At 40.2% G+C, this 18,923-nt stretch overlaps 1 protein-coding gene across 3 annotated transcripts in view; it reads right to left on the bottom strand.

Moving 5' to 3' along the window:
- Positions 1-18,923, bottom strand: part of LOC136877470 (ubiquitin-conjugating enzyme E2Q-like protein 1) — a 1,121,162-nt gene that overhangs the window by 452,257 nt on the left and 649,982 nt on the right. The gene's annotated exons all lie outside the window — the stretch shown is intronic.

The following is an 18,923-nucleotide window of genomic DNA, read 5'->3' as shown; positions in this document are numbered from 1 at the left end:
AGAGGCAGGCACGCTATCCCTACACCACGAGGCCGGCACCATCGAACTGAACCGGGTAGAATTCATCAGCTTGGGCTCAGAAAGCTGACAACTCTACAATCTGAGCCAAGTATGCCTAGTTCAGCAATTGAATTCATGTCGCTACAATTAGCCTGATGCAGCCCTTGTAAGTGTGATTCTCTAATGAGGATGGCCGGTGTGGAGATGTGTATAATAAACCAGGTGTTAGTGCTCTGACGGTGGCGTTAAATGAAATGGCGTATGGCTTTTTTTTTTTTTTTGCTATTGGCTTTACGTCGCACCGACACAGATAGGTCTTATGGCGACGATGGGACAGGATAGGTCTAGGAATAGGAAGGAAGCGGCCGTGGCCTTAATTAAGGTACAGCCCCGGCATTTGCCTGGTGTGAAAATGGGAAATCACGGAAAACCATCTTCAGGGCTGCCGACAGTGGGGCTCGAACCCACTATCTCCCGATTACTGGATACTGGCCACACTTAAGCGACTGCAGCTATCGAGCTCGGTCATATGGATTTTAGTGACGGGAGTGTCGGAGGACATGTTCAAACAGGACACGTGCCAACTCTGTGAGATCCTTCAATAGCACATTCAAAATCACTAATTGCTCACACATGAAGTAGCTGAATATGATTAGGACCCATGTCAGACAGAACATCGGCAATATTATCATTGGTAGTCGCGTGGCCTGTTGCTCGTGTGGAAGGAATGTGGCAAGCGAAGCTTTCCAGAGAACAGAAGTGCCCTGTGAATAAAATATATTTCCCATTTTATTCTTATCGAGTTATGATAAGGCATGGCGAGATGAACTCCTGGCACTTATTTTGTCAACTGTGTGATCCATTCTGACGAGACATATTTAAGGTAGGGACTGAAGGTCAGTCTATGTAAGAACTCGCCCAAAGAGCTGAAAATGAGAGCTACCTTCACCTTAAATATATCTTGAGTTAGGACGCGGGATTTAGTTCCAAGCAGTTTCACCTGAGGACCTCGATATATACATAACGAATTCTGTGTCACGTGTATAAATACTCCATTCGTGATTTTTCGATTACTATTAAAATGAACCAAAAGTGTAAACAAATGCCGTTTTAAACGGTTCATTACCCAATGATCGTCACGATATTGTATCACGTGTACTTCACTTGACATTGCAAGCTCTTATGGACTTATTAATACAAGAACAAATATTTGGCCAAACTATGTTTTATGTCCTCAGTTGAGTAGCGGATGAATGGTTTAACCGTGCTCTTACAGCTCGAGGATAAGAAAGTAACTGCCGAAATTGATAATTTTATTAACGCTAAATTGTTTGAAAACGGTAATGCCACAGAGATTTCCGTCTTTTTAAAAAGTCACATAGTTCATGGGCCATGGGGGCCTCTGAAGTGGCGGTTATTATTATTATTATTATTATTATTATTATTATTATTATTATTATTATTATTATTATTATTATCGTATGGTAACGTACACAAAACAATACAAAGATTAAATATACAGCATAAAATATTATATACATAATTACAAGATATACACATAACATTGAAAACAAATCATGCAAGCAAAAGGGTTCAAAGAGTTAGATCCAAGTTCTCTAGCCGTTGTATGGGCTTCGAAGAAGCCACCACAAAGTCCTGGCTGGATCCAGCGAATGCCCTTCCAATGCATTCTGTGACAATATGATTGATAGTCTGCTTAACTGCACCACAGTCACAGGCTGGAGATGATCTCATACCGCATTTAAACAACATTGGCGGTAGTCGTATGCGAAAGACGACTGATGTTGATAACTTTACCCATGAGTTTTGATAAACAAAACTCTCACGTAGGTGATTGGGGGGGGGGCCTTTAATAAGCATAGCGTTTCCACACTTCAGCATCTACGTAACCTGCATTAAATTTATATCTATTTCATGTTTGTTTGTGGAAAGATGTCTTCTCCCATAATGACGTATAACTCTGCTAGTTTGTAATAAGGGTGTTAGAATTTTGAATTTTAAAAATAGATTCTCCGAGAGGCCACTTTTGTATTCCTTCATAGGCATCTACAACGGCCTATTCAATCGTCATTCCAGCCTCAGTATTTGAGGTTGGGAACTATTCTATTGCATTAACTTAGTTATATGTTCTATGTTATTCAAAATCTACACAAAACGCGATTTCAATATTATGGTAATTAAAACATGTTTTGACCCTGTTTTCGATGGTATCTTTTAAGAAGTTATTGTTAGTATATTTTGATGTTGGTGCGTTTCAAATTGTCTGTGTCTTTTTTCTATAGCTTATTTTTGAAATATTGTATGATATTCAACAATGTTATGAGGTTGAAATCCCTTGAAATACAATGGATTGTTGAATAACTCCACAGTGTGTGAAGTTTACTATAAACATGGGTTATATGCAGAGCCAATAAATCTACAAAAGTAGGTGTCTCACATTAAATGTTAACCGACTGCACCAGGATTCGACCCTTAAAAAACTCTGGCAGAGCTTCTCAACGCATAACCTACATAGTAGCTCTATCCTTCTAGATATATTTAATCATTAATTTCCTATGTACGCCATTTCAAATGCTATAATGAAGTAAAATATTACCGCTTCTCATGTGGTAGGGATACTTTTCATGTGATTATGTTCTATAGCACACTTAATTCCATCCTACAGAATAAGGTCTTCTCTGCGCCGTTTTTATAAACGAAGCGAACGGAAATTTCTGAATTACTGCCTTAGCTTCAATTCACAAGGAAATGACCACGTCATCTCGTTCTGAAACCCTGGAGAGAATCTATGACATCACGCAGGAGTACAAGCACTGCCTATAAACATGTTAAATGTTTATGTGTGGTGATAAAACATACGTTGTACTACCACACTCTCAGTCAAGACGTCACAGGTTGTTTACTCCTACCTACCCAAAAAATATGACTCCTCATAGAGGCAACAAAACTACGTGTATGGTTCTTCTAAATGTGAGGAGAATTTAAGTCATTCACCTGAGACAGAATTTAATGTTGTCGCTCAGGCTTACAGCACGTCAGAGAAACGTAGACTGAAGACGGAACAGTTTTCTGTCGAAGAACAGACTTCAGATACTACTGTACTCCAATTCATCCTGACCAGCAGAAAATTACCAGATTGTTGAGAATATTAACAATATTATGCTGAACTGGAAATACGTTTCTCTTCTCTCAAAGAGAGTGCTGGATTAAGGTGTTTGGGAGCCCTGGGCTATTTAAAAATGTGGGGGCCCTTCTTCGTAACATCGCGTAAGACTAGCATACTGAAGTCGTTAAAGAACTACTTCCACTTAAATTGATGAATAGGGAAGTGTTGAAATAGACTACAATTTTTCTCAATTTTTCATGTTAATAATTCATAATGCCAAAACATATTTTACATTTGTCTCATCATCATTATCAAATCGACATACAAAACAAAACTTACGTTTTTTGGCACCCCTAGGATATTTTCTATCCATTTTACAAGAACATCACAGTTGTAACTTACGAATGGTTCAATAATCAGAGGTGAACTGGAAGTTCTCTTCCTGATGCAGAGATATAGTATAGAATGCGCATTCCACCGTGCTTCCCCTGTCCTCTCCTGCTCACTTCCTAGATCTCTTCCCCTCCTCCCTTCTTCCTCTGCCCGTACTCGCAAGCTGCCAGATTTAAATTTTCGTCAACAATAAACTTTACAATAATTACAGTGCATAAGTAGCGAGGATTCGTGTCTCCGAACGGTAATTGATTCTAGCAGTGATGAAATACTAACGCGGACAGCTGATAAGAAGGAAGGAAGAGTGCGTGTTCGATATTTTGCGAGGGTAAATATTCATATACACGCACGGAGGTGGAGCAGCAGGCCTTTTTATACAATTTTAGGTTCGGCCAGGGACCGGGGCCCCTTGGCACGCGGGGCCCGGGGCTGCAGCCCTTTTAGCCGCCCCCCCACTAATCTGGTCCTGCTCAAAGGTATCAATTTTTTCTTTTAGAAATACCCTGTGACAGATACAGCTTAGTGCCGCTCCTATACTCTGTATTGAGAGAAATATATGGTTGTCAACATTGCGGGGTCATTTCTTAAGTCATCGACAAGTAGTCCAGCAGAAAACAGCGACGTCCGGACTTAATTTTCTGTCAATGAGCAGGTACATTAAATTACTTACATGCTTTTACATACTTTTGTAGATTGATTTATTATTTGTTCGGTTTCTAGCTTGAGAAAAGCAGCACAGTTGAAGTTTAATGCAAGCCGCCACTAAATTCTTCTATTCAATACATAAAGTCTTTTTTTTTGCTAGGGGCTTTACGTCGCACCGACACAGATAGGTCTTATAGCGACGATGGGATAGGAAAGGCTTAGGAGTTGGAAGGAAGCGGCCGTGGCCTTAATTAAGGTACAGCCCCAGCATTTGCCTGGTGTGAAAATGAGAAACCACGGAAAACCATCTTCAGGGCTGCCGATAGTGGGATTCGAACCTACTATCTCCCGGATGCAAGCTCACAGCCGCGCGCCTCTACGCGCACGGCCAACTCCCCCGGTACATAAAGTCTGAAAACGATCCATTTACTAGATGATGCATCATGTTTTCATATTTCTAACGACTAACCAGCAATGGAGATATTCTTGGTGCGGCAGATTCTTTGATATAAACGATTATAATTCATTCATTATAATTCATTCTCAGTTACCTGATCTTATCAAAGGACATATAGCTTTGGACATCCCACTTCATTTCTCTCTCGAAGATATCGGCGGAATGTCCCAAGAACGTCATTTAGTTCCGTGAAAGGAGAGTAAAGATTGGGAACCGACGTGGAGGAAGTTCGCTCCATGTTTTCTCTCTTTTTTTTCTAGTTGTTTTACGTCGCACCGACACAGATAGGTCTTACGGCGACGATGGGACAGGAAAGGGCTAGGAGTGGGAAGGAAGCGGCCGTGGCCTTAATTAAGGTACAGCCCCAGCATTTGCCGGGTGTGAAAATGGGAAACCACGGAAAACCATTTTCAGGGCTGCTGACAGTGGGTTTCGAACCTACTATCCCCTGAATACCGGATACTGGCCGCACTTAAGCGACTGCAGCTATCGAGCTCGGTATGTTTTCTCTTTAAGTCAAGTGTTAATTTAATGAAATGCATAAACTGCCCGAGCTTTTCCTTAACGCAAATTGCGTAAGATCGTTTGATCTCATTGGACATTATGATAAGATACATTAGCCTTCAGATAAATTCTCATTACAGTCAACCAGACACACTTATCATAATAAATCAGTCAGCTAACTGCTTTAGGATTGTTCCTAACGTTTTAGGAGGCTTCGTTGAGGAGGAACTTGTTTGGCCCATTTGTAATAATAATAATAATAATAATAATAATAATAATAATAATAATAATAATAATAATAATAATAATAATAATAATAATAATAATAATCTTATATTATAGTAATTACATATGCGGTTTTCGGAGAAGTAAGGTGCTGAAATTTTGTCCCGCAGGAGTTCCTTAGCGTGCTATTTAATCTAAAAATATGAGGCTGGCGTATTTGAGCACCTTCAAATACTCCCGGACTGAGTTGGGATTCAACTCGTCAACTAATGGTCAGAAAGTCATCGCTCTACCGTTTGAACTACTCAGCCTAGAAGTAGTGATGAGATCCTCCTCTATATGGACCTACGAACCCGTGTCCAACATCCAGTTTCACCCAATGTTACTTAAATTCAGATATTGAAATAATAATAATAATAATAATAATAATAATAATAATAATAATAATAATAATAATAATAATAATAATAATAATAATAATAATAATCCTCTGCGAACCATGTGACCTTGCCGCGGTGGGGAGGCTTGCGTGTCCCAATGATGCAGATAGCCGAGCCGCAGGTGCAACCATATCGGATGGGTATCTGTTGAGAGACCAGACTAACGAATGGTTCATCGAATGGGGGGTAGCAGCCTTTCGGTAGTTGCAAGGGCGGCAGTCTAGATGATTGACTGATACGGCCTTGTAATAATACTCAACATGGCTTAGCTGTGTTGATACTGCTACACGGCTGAAAGCAACGGGAAACTACAGCCGTAACCACCTCCCGAGGACATGCAGCTCTCTCTGTATGAATGATGGACTGATGATGGCTTCCTCCCGGGTAAAATATTCCGGAGGTAAACTAGTGTGGTGTAAATTGAGTGTGCGTGACGTGTGACGTGGTGGTTGGTATGGGTAGGTGTCGTGTTGTATTTTAGATAAAGTATGTACGCTCAGAATATGATCTCGCCATGCACCAGAATGGGAATGGTAAGACAATGCACCAAGAAAAACGCAAGGGATAAACCAGGATACTAATCCAACTGACGCAGTACCAATCGACGCACGTGATGGCGTAGCAAAAAGGGTGTAACAACACTCAAAAAGAAAGAAATATATATATATATGTCCGTCCGTGCACAAGTTCACAGGTAGTTTTCAATTTTCAAGGTAAAAGGTTTTCAGCAGAGCGCATAAATGGAAGCTTTTTCACTGAGTCCATATATTCAGAGGAACCGAGGTAGGTACAAATTTCGTGAGGGCAAGGAAAGGCGCACGACAACAAAAAAAGGGGAAAGAAGAAATAGTTTTTTTATAATAACAATATATTAGCAAAAAACACCCAGAAGAAACATTTACAAGCCAAAGAAAACAACAATCATCCAAAGGTCAGTTAGTTCTGACTTCCAAAAGAGAAAAAGCAGATGGGACAACCATGTTAATTTTCAGATCTGTTTTTCAAAGAGAACAGCTAGACTCGAAACCTTCAATAATAATACAAACTCTTTTACATGAGGAGTGTCCTACACAAGGAAAACAGAAATTTACGTATGAACACGAAAAAACATTAAAATTTGAAAGACATATGGGCCACTGTACAATAATACCTGTAGAAGAAAAAAAAAGGGGCGGAAGGGATGCGGAATAGGAAGGTGGGGAAAGGGGAGGGACGTGAAAGAAAACGGTACCAATGGCTGCCAACAGGGATTTGGAAAATAGGACCAGCCAGTATCGATGAAATTCCAAAATAGCAAACAGAAGCTAGGTGATAGTTCAATTGATTCTATTCATGCGTTTGCTCGGGAAAACAGTTGAATTTCAATGGTTCATATCGTAGCAATCACTTGACGTATCACAAAGTCCAAGTTCGGAGTGAGATGGTAATGTAATTCCAAAGTAAGTTACCGCTATCAATAGCTGCAGTTAGCTTATTATCAACATGAACTGTCATTGGTAGCCAGTAACGGCAATTTGAAAATTAAGGAAGTGCAGCATTAAAAGAAAGTTCAAAGAACAACATGGAAATGAAATAAATTAAAGTTTTCGCTCACCCGTCCAGCAGTCGTAGCTTTTCAATGGTACACAAAAGCACATTTTAAAAGAAACATTGCACACAGTCCAGCTGGTAGCAAAATAAAACCAAGTCCTCCCTCCACACAAATCGTCGTGTTCATCCGAACTCGCCGCTCAAGCCCAGAGCAGGCCAATTTATATTCAGGTAGAAGCGTCCAGAAAGGACGAGAGCATACAGTACCCAATGCGCAGCGAAACGGTAGGGGAAGGAAAGAGGGAGGGTAAGCCGCACGAGCAGTTGAAGCTGGACGGGCGAAGAGAGCACAGGCAGGTTAGTAGCGGCATATGCAGCGTAGTAAACGTAGAATCCATAAAACAGTAGAAAAATTCGGAGCACGTTATACTAGTCCCCCATTCGGATCTCCGGGTGGGGACTACACGAGAGGGGGCGATCACCAGGAAGATGGATACTGACATTCTGCGAGTCGGAGCGTGGAATGTTAGAAGTTTGAATAGTTGTGGTAGGTTAGAAAATCTGAAAAGGGAGATGGATAGGCTAAAGTTAGATGTAGTTTGTATAAGTGAAGTACGTTGGCAGGAAGAACAGGATTTTTGTTCAGGCGACTACCGAATTATCAACACGAAATCAAACAGGGGTAATGCAGGAGTTGGTTTAATAATGAATAAGAAAATAGGGCAGCAGATAAGCTACTACGACCAGCATAGTGAAAGAATTATTGTCGCCAAGATAGACACCAAACCAATGCCCACCACAATAGTGCAGGTCTATATGCCTACTAGTTCAGCGGATGATGAAGAAATTGAAAGAATATATGAGGAGATAGAAGATTTAATACAATATGTCAAAGGTGACGAGAATCTAATTATGATGGGAGACTGGAACGCAGTGGTAGGCCAAGGAAGAGAAGGTAGCACAGTAGGAGAATTTGGATTGGGACAAAGGAACGAAAGAGGAAGTCGGCTGGTTGAATTCTGCACTGACCATAATTTAGTCCTCGCCAATACTTGGTTCAAACACCACAAACGACGGCTGTATACGTGGATGAGACCTGGAGACACTGGAAGGTATCAAATAGACTTCATTATGATTAGGCAGAGATTCAAAAACCAGGTGTTGGATTGCAAAACTTTCCCAGGAGCAGACGTGGACTCTGACCACAACTTGTTGGTCATGAAATGCCGTCTGAAGTTGAAGAAATTGAAGAAAGGAAAGAATGCAAAAAGATGGGATCTAGACAAGTTGAAAGAAAAGAGTGTGATGGATTGTTTCAAGGAACATGTTGCACAAGGGCTAAATGAAAAGGCCGAAGGAAACACAGTAAAGGAAGAGTGGAGAGTCATGAAAAATGAAGTCAGTAGGGCTGCTGAAGAAATGTTAGGAAGGAAGAAAAGATCAACTAAGAATCAGTGGATAACTCAGGAGATACTAGACCTGATTGATGAACGACGTAAATACAAGAATGCTAGAAATGATGAGGGCAGAAAAGAATACAGGCGATTAAAGAATGAAGTGGATAGAAAGTGCAAGGTAGCTAAGGAAGAATGGCTGAAGGAGAAGTGCAAGGATGTCGAAGGTTGTATGGTCCTGGGAAAGGTAGATGCTGCATACAGGAAAATCAAGGAAACCTTTGGAGAAAGGAAATCTAGGTGCATGAATATTAAGAGCTCAGATGGAAAGCCACTTCTAGGGAAAGAAGACAAAGGAGAAAGATGGCAGGAGCATATCCAACAGTTGTATCAAGGTAACGATGTAGATAATTTGGTTCTGGAACATGAAGAGGCTGTTGATGCTGATGAAATGGGAGACCCAATTTTGAGGTCAGAGTTTGACAGAGCTGTGAGTGTCCTAAATAGGAACAAGGCACCTGGAATTGATGATATTCCCTCTGAATTACTGACTGCCTTAGGAGAAACCAGCATGGCAAGGTTATTTCATTTAGTGTGCAAGATGTATGAGACAGGAGAAGTCCCATCCGATTTTCGGCAGAATGTTCTTATACCTATTCCCAAGAAAGTCGGTGCTGACAGGTGTGAAAACTACCGCACTATTAGTTTAGTATCTCATGCCTGCAAAATTTTAACACGTATTATTTACAGAAGAATGGAAAAACAAGTTGAAGCTGAGTTGGGGGAAGATCAATTTGGCTTCAGAAGAAATGTAGGAACAGGTGAAGCAATCCTGACTTTACGTCTGATCTTAGAGGATCGAATCAAGAAGGACAAGCCCACGTACGTGGCATTCGTAGATCTAGAAAAGGCATTCGGTAATGTTGATTGGACCAGGCTATTTATGATTCTGAAGATGATAGGGATCAGATACCGTGAACGAAGAATTATCTACAACCTGTATAAAAATCAGTCTGCAGTGATAAGAATGGAGGGCTTTGAAAAAGAAGCAGCAATCCAGAAAGGAGTGAGGCAAGGCTGCAGTTTGTCTCCTCTCCTTTTCAATGTTTACATAGAACAGGCAGTAAAGGAAATCAAAGAGAAATGTGGAAAGGGAATCACAGTCCAAGGAGAGGAAATCAAAACCTTGAGATTTGCCGATGATATTGTTATTTTATCTGAGACTGCAGAAGATCTCGAGAAGTTGCTGAATGGTATGGATGAAGTCTTAGGTAAGGAGTACAAGATGAAAATAAATAAGTCCAAAACAAAAGTAATGGAGTGCAGTCGAATGAAGACAGGTGATGTAGGAAATGTTAGATTAGGAAACGAAGTCTTAAAGGAAGTAGATGAATACTGTTACTTGGGTAGTAAAATAACCAACGATGGCAGAAGTAAGGAGGACATAAAATGCAGACTAGCACAAGCAAGGAAGAGCTTTCTTAAGAAAAGAAATTTGCTCATTTCAAACATTGATATCGGAATTAGAAAAATGTTTTTGAAGACTTTCGTGTGGAGCGTGGCATTGTATGGAAGTGAAACATGGACGATAACTAGCTCAGAAAGAAAGAGAATAGAAGCTTTTGAAATGTGGTGTTACAGAAGAATGCTGAAGGTGAGATGGATAGATCGAATCACGAATGAAGAGATACTGAATCGAATTGGTGAGAGGAGATCGATTTGGATAAATTTGACGAGAAGAAGAGATAGAATGATAGGACACATCTTAAGACACCCAGGACTTGTTCAGTTGGTTTTTGAAGGAAGTGTAGGTGGCAAGAACGGTAGGGGTAGACCAAGGTATGAATATGACAAACAGATTAGAGCAGATGTAGGATGCAATAGTTACGTAGAAATGAAAAGGTTAGCACAGGATAGGGTGGCATGGAGAGCTGCATCAAACCAGTCTATGGACTGATGACTCAAACAACAACAACAACAACAATAATAATAATAGTAATAATAATAATAATAATAATAATAATAATAATCGCATGGCCTCAGCTACCGTGTGCAGACATTTCAATTTGACGCCATCTGGCTGTCTGCACGTCGATTTCGCCGTTCCGTCTTACTCTAGGCCCACTAGATCGCAGACCGAGTAAACCGAAACTCACTTGGGCGTCTATGGCTGAGATTTAATGAATTTTGTCGGGTAAACACCAAATGTGTCACCAGAGATCTTTTACATGCCGACATCGTAAGACTTGGAGTGTCGAAAGGACTTTTTTCAAAAATCCGACTACCTCTGCCGGGTTTGAACCCGCTATCTTGGGATCCGGAGGCCGACACTATACCGCTGATCCACAGAGGCAGCTATCGTTATCGTATTATCATTCTACAAAGTGTAACGATAACGTAGGCCGAACCTTCAGGTCACATTCTTCACACGTAGAAGAAGAACATATGTTTATGGACATGCGTCTGGAAAAGTCTTATTTCCATGTTAGAACTCATGTTTTACAACTCTACATAGAACATTACTCGTGGAAAACATACAGGAGCAGAACGTATCAGTATACCACATGAAACTCTTTCCTACAGGAAATGCTCAACATGCCTTCCGTACGCATTGGTGTATGCATCAACCGGCCGTCGCATTGAATCAGCGCACCTGGGAAGAAGTCTCTACAGTCCTATCTCTTAGAAAGGTTGTGGGTTTATCTTACATATATTTCTCGCATTGCTGGGAGGCCTCCAGTGAGAAGACAGAGTGATGCCAGAGAAGGGCTAGCCTTGCGCTCCTGACTACTTCCTGACTGGTTGCCTGCACGTGCCAGCGGGCGGAGCCAATACCTCGGTGACGTCACCGCTCAGGAGGGGACAACCTAGCTCGCCGTCCGCACTTGGGGACAACAATGGTGCACACATTCACAATAATAATAATAATAATAATAATAATAATAATAATAATAATAATAATAATAATAATAATAATAATAATAATGAAAACCTACAACCTGTTTTCCAGTCAGTGACCGTGTCGGGGATGGAATGAATGAAGCCCCCATCTTTGGGCACTCTTCTGGGGCAATGATTAATGACTGACTGATGAAATTATATTGAGGAGTGTTGCTGTAATGAAAGATGACAGGGAAAACCGGAGTACCCGGAGAAAAACCTGTCACGCCTCCGCTTGGTCCAGCACAATTCTCACATGGAGTGACCGAGATTTGAAGCACGAAACCCAGCGGTGAGATGTCGACGCGCTGCCGCCTGAGCCACTGAGGCTACAATAATAATAATAATAATAATAATAATAATAATAATAATAATAATAATAATAATAATAATAATAATAATAATAATAATAATTATTGTATGGTCACCTTCACAGAATAAACAATGACAGGCTAACTAAGAAGATTTTTATTACACCTCCAAATTAAAGTACACCTCCCTCCAAATTAAAACACACCACCATTCGGGCCGGTGACGTAGATGTTATGCCTCTTTAAACAACAAGGATGATCATCATCACCATCATCATCGAAGCACACCACCGGTTGGCTGGAAAAGATACGATGGGATTTACAAAGACTGAAAACCACAGTTGACATCGCAACTAACAGGGAGGATTTCTGTCAACAGATCATTTCTGCGGATTTTTCGTTTATGCAAATTTGTTATCAATCTCGGAGTGTCTTATCGGAGGAACTGAGGCAGGCGCTCAGCCGATGTATGAAAAATTTATGGGAAGATCTTAGGTTCCAAGCGATCTCTAATTGACCACATTCTTTAATAAAACAGTAATAGTTATAATGATGTTATTGGTTTTAAGTCCCTGCAACTATATGGTTTTCGGAAATATCGAGCAACCAAATGTTTCTTTTACGTTCCAGTACATCTACCGGCTATAAGCAGACGTATTTGGAAACCTTCAAATACCACTGTACTGAGCCGGGATCGAACATGCCAGCCTCAACTCAGAAAGCTACCATTTCTACTTCCTGAGCCACTGCGCCTGGCACTCCCGTCTGTCAACTCGTCAAATACATTCCCGATATTTCCTCGAACAATTTATTTTATTATGAGGCGAATATAATATCTTTACACGTTAGAATATTTCGCTTGCTTTACGAATATGCAGCTAGGAACCCGCCCAAAACTTCGAGTAAGCCAGACCAGAAATAACACAATGATTGATTCATATCTTTCAGTGCATTTATCTGTCACGAATTATTTCCCATATCTGACAGTATAAATCGGAATAGCACGCAGTTTCAATCAATATGCTGATTGATTTCCGAGCCATCCATAACGTGGAAAGAAGCAGAAGGAAATTGCTTGCAAGAATTACAGTACGTGGAATCTGATTGGCTATCTGATATTGGAAGAGATTCACGCTACGAACTAAGGTAGCAAATCTGGGATGTAGTCTCCTTACTTAAGGGGAAGGGAGTGAAGTCCTAGATAGCAATTTATCCCAGTGCTGGAGGCGGGATAAAATGAGGGAGGGAAGTTAATATCCGTACATGTCGCTTGTTGAACGAAACCTCCAAATAACAAACATCCTGTTAGAATGAACTTGTAATTTCTTGTTTGCTACAACGCGCAGGATCTTTCAAAGGTATTTTTGATAGTTATTAAAAGATTTTCGCCTCAACAGATTCATTATTCCACCACTTTTACGTATGGTACTCATTAATACATCTCATGGATTGGTTTACTTAGATAGCAAGAGATTAAATACAATTCAAAGATACATTCTGATTTAATAATTAATTAAAGTATACACAGAGAAAAGGCGAAATTATCTTTTACACTAAGCATTTTTTTAGGAAATTTCACCTTTTTTCCGTGTATACTGTACCAGGAAAGCCTATGTCCTGGCCCATATCAATCGAAAGAAACGTTATTCCAGCATAAAATATTCGTCCGAAGTACGAACATTTAAATAAAGGAATGTTCCAGCATGTGCCAGACTTCACGAGTGCACTAGGCGAAGTCAAGTGACGTCACCTGTCGCTCGAAGCTCACCTCCCCTAGAGATATTTCTCGAAAAGAATTTTCTTTTCGCAAGCTTTTCAACGCCTTAACCAATTTTAACGGGACAAACGCTGAATTGTAGCGGACATCATAAAAGTTAATCCCTGTGAATTTCGAATTAATCCATCCCATGGTTGTTGAGTTATAATAATTTAAAGTCTAAGAAAATTATACACTCACGGTCACATGGCCAAGAGAAACCACCTCTCCCAGCGCCGGCATATATATGTCAAAGCTAACAAGCAGAGCAGCGCAGTACAAGGACGAGTACACAGATGTGTGTGTGAGTGAGACAGAGGAGAGACCGACCCTCGTACAGTATGTCCGTGCAGTCACGGTGAAAGTACTTGCCGTCGCGTTTCCGGAACACGAAGTTATATCGCCGACAAAATTATAAAAGACGTCGCACTGTATTTAGTACATCGCGTTGCGACTACAGTCTAATTCTGAAGACTTTTGAGAATATAATACGAGTGAACTTATTGAAGTGCAAATACCAAATATTTAACGTTCACAGAATATATCATTACATGTAGACTTAGTTTACTTCACATGATATTGAACTTCTACAGAAACTAATGTGTAGAATTACCAGAACTCATTTCTTTTCGAGTATTGAACTGTATTTCTTTATTCACGCCATATTAGTATACGACGTACAGTGGTAATCTGGGTGAATACTAAGAACTTTTTCTGAGGTAATATGACGTTATAATAACAAGATAATCAGAAAATAATCCTTAATGACCGTGTTCAAAGACTGTGATTATAGACTATGATTTGCCTTTTTCAAGTGTGATCTGTGTAATTATGGACGTTTCAGTAACGACTTTAAATAGTATTTCATACAGGAAGGACTGTGATTATCCATTTAACGTCTTAAAGTTCAATTACGCCATAAACTGTGTTCAACAGTAAATGACAGTGTCAGTGATAACTACTCGCACTAAGTGAATTTTTCGTGTGCGAAAAATCACCTTAACGAGCTGCAATTCTACACTATCCAGTTCCAGCCGTCATCGCCTCATCGGGGGACGTCAACATGGTGTGTTAAGGGAACATCGCAGATCCTGATTCTCCACGGAACATTCGAGATGTCCATCCTTCAACATTTGTAGCAACATTTCTTTCATTAGGTGAGTAGTAACAAACTGACTAAAATTTTCTCATTAATTTTGAACAGCGGAAACTTCAGTGCCGCGTGTGAACAAATATTTCAGAGTTCTCATAGTTTCTCAGAATTGATTAATTTAATTTTCAAATTTAATTTTCATATCTCAAAGACTTTAGGCATTTCAAGTGTGCTATGCATCAAGGTTTACAAACTGAAAAACTGAAAACTTTTAATAGAAATTTAATTTCTCATGTCAATTTGCAATTACAAGTGTGTTCTCATATTTAGAAAGACTTTAGGTGGAAATCTAATACCTCGTCTTTTCACATACGAAAGACTTTGGAATCAGTGATATTCATTTAATTTTCATGAACATAATTCAGGAAGATTACGTTCAAACTTTTAATTCCAATGCCAGATTTGTGTCCAATAATCATATTGCAGGGTGAAGAATTAATAAATTGTTAAAAACAATTTTAACCATCTATTATTCGCTCTGCGAGTCTTCTGTATCGGCTCCAGAACCAAGTTCCACTCCATGAGGTCCTACTCATGCCCTTTCCACAAAAACTTTTCCTGGTACAATACTTTGGTATCATGGTTTTCAACATCATTAACAACAAAGTGTATCCATTGTAACAGTGACCACCGGTATGAGTGGTCCCCCTCTACCAAGTGCCAACGGCCTCCCCGGAGGGCGGACGAGCAGGTAGGGGTCCAGGGCACCCTCTTGACTTTGGGGTGGGAAACTGCCCCTAAAGGCGGAAGAGCCACTGGATGGCCAACGGCATAGGATCAGGAAGGCAAGGGGAAACCACCTGATTATAATCATATGAGCGCATCATGTAGAGTGAAGAAATGAATATTGGTATGCTGCGCGACCCGAGTAGCGATCGGCGTCAGTTTGGGTCCGGACCGAACGGTGTGAAATGTGCGATCGGACGTGCAGAGGTGAACGATCAGGCCTCGCACGGTAATTCTGCTACTGATCGACCAAATGCAGACCAACTTCGCAAAGGTAAAGCAATAGCTTCATGGAATGTGAGAGGGTTACTTCAGACAGGAAAACTTCGCATTGTAGAAAGAGAACTAAAGAAACATCAAATAGACATTTGTGGGCTGTCAGAAACTCACTGGAAAGGATGTGGGCATTTTGAAACAGATGACCATGTAATATACATCGCCGGGGCAAATGGCACAGGTCCGAATGGCGTCGCGTTTCTTGTTGATAAGCGGATATCCCAATATGTTGAGGAATACAGACCTATCAATGGAAGAATACTGACCCTCACTCTCAACACCAAACCAGATAAACTACACCTGATTCAGGTATATCTACCCGTCATCGCTGCAGACGACCAAGTAATCGAAGACTTCTATGCATACACGGAAAATACAATAGCATCACTTAAACCAAGAGGTATTACCATCATATTGGGAGACTACAATGCAAAAGTAGGAACCACCTCGATGGACAACCACTTGCGAGAAACTGTAGGACGGTATGGCCTGTGCACACGTAATGAGCGAGGCAATCGGTTGATACAGTTTGCAACCGACAACAATCTTACCATTATGAATACCATGTTTAAACACTACAAACGTCGTCTCTTTACGTGGACCTCCCCGAATGGGCATTTTAAGAACCAAGTTGATTACATCCTTGTCGATAAAAGATGGAGAACCTCCTTCCGTAATGTGAAAACAAAACCTAGTGCCGAATGCGGATCGGATCATCGTTTACTCTGGGCCTACTTTAGAATCAAACTGAGCAAACCAGTAGTCAAAATAAATTCGAAAACGTTAGCGGCCCCTAAGCCGCTTTCCAAGAACCACTGGGCCACCTGACCTAGAGGGAAATTGTGACATGGCTTGGAAGAGAATTGAAGAATGGATCACAGACACAGAGAGCAAGGTCCCAAAGATGAACACTGGATGACTGACGAAACTTTGGCACTAGTTGAAATGACACTTAACGTCCGGCTCACAGTTACAGATCCGGAACAACAAGGACGACTAATGAAAAAACTGAACAGTGATATCAAACATGCTTGTAGAAGAGACAAGAATGAACACATTAAGAAACTGTGTGCAGAACTAGAGGCGCATGTGACCAAAAATCACAGCGCAGAACTGTACGACAAGGTAAAATACTTAGCACGAAAGTTTATGCCTATGACTCAGATTATTATAGATGACCAAGGGAATATCATCACAAATGCAGCGGGCATCGAAAAGTATGGAGAGAATACTGCATGAAGCTCTTCACTGATGACCCACAACCAATGCCAGGTTACCAGAACCCAACAGACTTTGAACCAATGATCCTTAGAGAAGAAGTGGAACATGCAATAAAAAATCTCAGGAACCGGAAAGCACCAGGCCAAGATGGAATCACTGCTGAAGTCCTAAAGAACATGGGTGACGTAGGTGTCGACATCCTCCATAAGTTATGTCAGAAGATATGGACATCTGGAAATTGGCCGGACCAGTGGTGCCACTCCGTCTTCGTACCACTGTTCAAGAGAGGTTCTCCACTTGACTGTGCAAACTATCGAACGATAGCCCTCATCTCCCATGCGAGTAAAATCATGCTCACGGTGCTGAACGAGAGGATGAAGACCTTCTTACTTCCACAAATCCCAGAGGAACAAACCGGGTTTGTTCCAGGCAAAGGAACTCGTGAATAGTTCCTAAATATCCGGCAGCTCATAGAGAAGACAAGGGAGTACAATATCAAGATGTTCCTGTGCTTCGTGGACTACAAGGAAGCCTTCGACAAGGTAAAATGGTCAAAGCTCTGGGATATACTCATTGAGATGGGGACACCGCGACATTTAGTGTACCTGATTCAACAATTGTACTCTTCGAACACTGCGACAGTGAGAGTTAATGACAACTTCCCAGACATCTTTTCTACTTGTGCTGGAGTGCGACAACGTTGCATTCTTTCCACCCTCTTATTTAATGTATACAGTGAGTATATTATGAGGGAGATTCTCGAGGACTGGAGTGACGGCATAACAGTTGGTGGCAGGAAAATTAACAATCACAGATATGCGGATGACACTGTGATTATTGCAACAGATGATCATGAACTAGAAGCCATCATGCGGAGGTTAGACGAGCGAAGCAGAGAATATGGTCTTGAAATCAACAATAAAAAGACCAAAGTGATGATTGTAGACCGTTTTAATAACAACAGACCTGCCATAACAAGAATTGCGGACCTTTTGCGAAAAAAGACGGTTACTCAGATGTCTGGAGAAATTATTTAGACCTACTTACTTCATTCCATCAAATTTATCCCAAAATTAAAATGATGTGATATTGGTCTGAACCCAAACAATATGTCCTCCTTCCTTCCTTTTTGTCAATGTGCTACTCTCTAAGGTTAGTTTGTTTGGTTTATTTATTTAAGGAATTGGAAGAGATTAAGAGAAGATATTCTGATATGAGAGGTCTAGAAAATTATAGCAGCCTTTAAAAAAAAAGAGAGCAGAAACAGTTTAAGTGATAACTAATTTTATAGATGTTATTTATTTATTATTTTACGAATTGATATTTATTATTTATGATTTTACGATTTTAGGATAAAGACTATATATAGATGTTATCTATTATTTTACAAATTGATTTATTTAAGGATTTCCACTAAATGACAAGTAAATGTTAAATTTAGACAAGAAGAAATAATTATTCTTTCAGATGTAAATAAGGACATACATTAACATATAGAGATTAATAGATTACATTAGTTAGAAAATTTCCAGTAAAATCTGCAACAAATGACATAGTAAATAGGAAAGGTGAAACTAAGAGAAATTGTTGTAACAAGTTTCAAAATTCATATATACTTGTTATATTATACCATTGTACCATAGTCCAATGATCAATTCATGTTTGGCACCGCTGAAAAAGAGAGCGGTGGCTCTCGAAACATGTACATGTACGGTAATTAAACAAAATAAAATTTATAAGTATTGACAAGGCGGTGAAAATATTTTACAGAAATTTGAATGTAAGTCAATACGGACCAACATGGTGAAAATAATCAACCAATTCC

Source organism: Anabrus simplex, chromosome 7 (genome assembly GCF_040414725.1).
Source record: "Anabrus simplex isolate iqAnaSimp1 chromosome 7, ASM4041472v1, whole genome shotgun sequence".
Lineage (NCBI taxonomy): Eukaryota > Metazoa > Arthropoda > Insecta > Orthoptera > Tettigoniidae > Anabrus > Anabrus simplex.
Note: the sequence above shows the minus strand (reverse complement) of the source record. Positions and strands in the feature narration are given on the sequence as shown.